We start from the raw sequence: 4,501 nt of genomic DNA, 5'->3' as shown, positions 1-4,501 counted from the left end.
TCCCCGAGTGTGACTGATTTTGGATTTATCACTATTATTTCAACTTTGTGTTCATCCATTTGTTTCTAAAACAATATATAAACTGGTTTTATTAATAAATACACAAATTAAATGATGTAATCAGTCAAATTAAACAATTTGATTAAAAGTTATTTAAATGTGTGCTAGTAAAATCCACCCAACGCGCGTTTTTAAATATCAAAATTAAATGACCACAAATGAAATCCAATTTAATTTTGGCTTATTTTCGAAATTTTCGAAATTTTTTTTTTTTAAACTGCAATTACTTTTTCAAAAATGAACAAATCAATATAAATTTTTTTTTTGATCTTTGATATCTTTATCTATCATTTGATATTTTATTTATAAATGTAATCCTTTACCTGCCCACAGGGGGGTATTCAAAATGACAACTTTTTCACATAAAATTAACTTTTTTAAGTGTTCCAGAAATACTTACACTTTTATATATACCTTAAATTAAAGCTTGTGTAATAAACTTTATTTTGAAAAAAAAAATTTAGACTTGTCTAAATTTTCTTTTTTACTTAAAATTGCCCTAACTTTTTTAAAAATGACCGAATCAATATAATTTTTTTTTTATAGATCCCTTAGATATTTACCTATTATTTTATATATTTTTTTTATAAATTTGACTCTTTCCCTGCCCACAGAAGGGGATTCAAAATTTTTTTTATTATAAACATTTACAACAATCAACTTTAAACGATATAAAAAAATAGGTTTAAAATGTCATTTTCTTTATTTTTAACATATTAATAATCAAAATCAGTATTAATTTAAAATTTTTTTTGTTCTTAATTATTTTTTTTATATGAAAATACTATTTTCTAATAATATTAAAACTTAGAAGTGATAGAAAAAGTCTAATTGCACATTTGAAAACATTGCGAAAAGTTGATTTAGAATAGTATATTTTTGTTTCTGATGGAAGTTCCTTGTAGTCCAGTGTATAAAACTTATAACTTTGTTAACTGTTATAACTTTATCAAAAATGACCAAATAAGTATATTTTTGTTTTATTTAGATGCATGTCTTTATCTATCATTTGGTTTTGTTTTATAAATTTAACCCTTTACCTGCCCACAGAGGGATTCAAAAAAATAACTTTTTTTTTTTTTAGTTAAAGTAAATCATTAAAATTAATTGAGTTCTGGATATTTTAATTGTAGAATCTTTTTAAATACCAAAAATTACTTGGAAATGATATTATGATTTCTATTTAAGTGTTCTATTACCATAAAAATGCAAAAAAATAATGAGTTTTTCTGATAAATATACTGTAAATAGTAATTATAAAATTTCCTGACTGCATATTAATCTTAAAAATAACATTGTTTTAATTCTAATAAAATTTTCTATTTAATGATTCATTCTAGTCAACGAAGGAGTAATTTTGCAGAATAGCAGAAAAAATTCCCAACAAACTTTTTTTTTTTTTGTTTTAATTAGGCAATTGGTGGATTATTCCAAAAGCAACATCAACTCTTATTTCTTTAATTATATCATGATTAGTAGTTCTTTGATTTTAAAATATAATATATGAATATATACTAATTATAATTATTAAATTTAGTATGAAATTGATATTTAATATTGTAATTTAAACGGAGAAATTATAAAAATAATAAAGAAGTTATATTTTGCTTTACTTTTACGTGTATAAAAATTTAAAGGGCTTGATACAATAATTTTCAATAAAAACTGTTTGTTACTATAAAAAAATGCACTGGACTACAAGGAACTTTCATCAGAAGCAAAAATATACTTTTCTAAATCAAATTTTCGCGTTGTTTTCAAATCTGCAAGTAGACTATTTCTATCACTTCTAATTTTTTATATTATTACTAATTATATATATAAAATAATAATTAAAAGAAAAAAAAATTTGTTTTCAAATTATTACTGATTTGATTTTTAATATGTTAAAAATAATCAGTCCAAATTTTCAATTTTAACCTATTTTTTTGGTTCTTTAAAGTTGATGAAAAATTTTTGATAAAGATTTATGAAAGTTTATAGTAAAAAAAATTGAATATATTACCATAACTTTTAGCTCAATTACAAGTTTAAAATTGACATCTAGGCCAGTCAACAAAGGAAAAATTTCTTAAAAAATTCCCAACCAAATTTTGTTTTATTAATAGTTGAATTAAAATATGTATAATGACATACTAATAGTCCTCATTGATTGAAAATAAGATTTTTTTTACAGTCTAGCAAAAGTTCAAAAATATGAGCTTTTTTAATTTTCTCAAAAAATATTTAACTTACAAAAAAAGTTTCGTACAAAAGTTGTTTAAAAGACAATTATAAACAAAAAAATTATCTTATATTTTTTCATTTAAACGAATATTTTTCGAGTTGCATTACATTTAATATGAGTACTAAAATTTATATTCCATTTTTTTCATTTTACAGTTGCTTTTTATTATGTCATATATTAGACACAATGTTATAAATGCATATGTGTGCATGTGTGAGTTTATTTATTTATAGTATCATTTAAGTGTAGTGTATATTAAGACACAACCGATAGAGTAGGTAATTGATTTGACGCTATATTGTTTAAACCCAACTAAACGCTAAATTGTACATTCCCAAACAACAATCATATTATGTCAATTGCCACCGGAATTTCTGGTAATCTTTTTCTTTTTCTTTGCCTTAATCCCAACTACTTGACTACCAACTAAAAAAATTAGAGATCCTGCAAACAAAATTTTTAAGTTCATAGATGAGAATCCACCCTACTTTTTCTTCTTCCTCGCCTTAATCCCAACTACTTGGGGTCAAACTACTATACTTACACTTGACACAATCTCCCACATCAATTACGCTCACATCAGCTGTCCTCAAATCGCATTCAATAGCATCCCTCCAACTCTTTTTTTGTCTTCCTCTACCTCATCATCCTTCACAATGCATTTCTATAACTGTTCTTACAGCTTCCGATTCTTCTCTCCTCATAGCATGACTAAACATCTAAGNATGAGAATCACCCTACTAAATATATAAAAATATGTATGTCTGAAATATTTACAGTTAAGTTACAACGTCTTATGAAATATAAAATTGGTCTTGTAAATCTTATGATCATATTTTTTATCATCTGATTGTAAACTACATCAATATGCGATGATAATGAATTAACCCACGAATGCACTAAACATTCCCATCCTAGTGAAACTGGTTCCATGTATATCATGCCACATCGAGATACCTAAATGGATATAAGTTAACTTTTGCAATGTATTATAGTTATTTTAATTGAATTACTGTGGCAGGAGATGCTACATCTAAGTCCATTGGTTCAAAAATTAAATTAGTAGTTTTAGCAAGTTGAATAATTTCTCCAGAAATCAAACACAATTTTTTATTATCATCTAAAACAGTATTCATATTTTCAATCCAAATAGCATCAACCGGTCCGTCAAATATCAACCATTTCCTATTCAAATTATTAGAAGATGCAAATTGTCTGAATCCTACAGACAAAATACCATCGGACCATTCATGAGATATTGAATCAAATTGTCCATATAACTCCCCGAGTGTGACTGATTTTGGATTTATCACTATTATTTCAACTTTGTGTTCATCCATTTGTTTCTAAAACAATATATAAACTGGTTTTATTAATAAATACACAAATTAAATGATGTAATCAGTCAAATTAAACAATTTGATTAAAAGTTATTTAAATGTGTGCTAGTAAAATCCACCCAACGCGCGTTTTTAAATATCAAAATTAAATGACCACAAATGAAATCCAATTTAATTTTGGCTTATTTTCGAAATTTTCGAAATTTTTTTTTTTTAAACTGCAATTACTTTTTCAAAAATGAACAAATCAATATAAATTTTTTTTTTGATCTTTGATATCTTTATCTATCATTTGATATTTTATTTATAAATGTAATCCTTTACCTGCCCACAGGGGGGTATTCAAAATGACAACTTTTTCACATAAAATTAACTTTTTTAAGTGTTCCAGAAATACTTACACTTTTATATATACCTTAAATTAAAGCTTGTGTAATAAACTTTATTTTGAAAAAAAAAATTTAGACTTGTCTAAATTTTCTTTTTTACTTAAAATTGCCCTAACTTTTTTAAAAATGACCGAATCAATATAATTTTTTTTTTATAGATCCCTTAGATATTTACCTATTATTTTATATATTTTTTTTATAAATTTGACTCTTTCCCTGCCCACAGAAGGGGATTCAAAATTTTTTTTATTATAAACATTTACAACAATCAACTTTAAACGATATAAAAAAATAGGTTTAAAATGTCATTTTCTTTATTTTTAACATATTAATAATCAAAATCAGTATTAATTTAAAATTTTTTTTGTTCTTAATTATTTTTTTTATATGAAAATACTATTTTCTAATAATATTAAAACTTAGAAGTGATAGAAAAAGTCTAATTGCACATTTGAAAACATTGCGAAAAGTTGATTTAGAATAGT

This window comes from Daktulosphaira vitifoliae, unplaced genomic scaffold (assembly GCF_025091365.1).
Source record: "Daktulosphaira vitifoliae isolate Bord-2020 unplaced genomic scaffold, ASM2509136v1 Scaffold_2, whole genome shotgun sequence".
In the NCBI taxonomy this organism is placed as follows: domain Eukaryota; kingdom Metazoa; phylum Arthropoda; class Insecta; order Hemiptera; family Phylloxeridae; genus Daktulosphaira; species Daktulosphaira vitifoliae.
The sequence above is the reverse complement of the archived record's forward strand: the minus strand, read 5'-3'. Positions refer to the sequence as shown.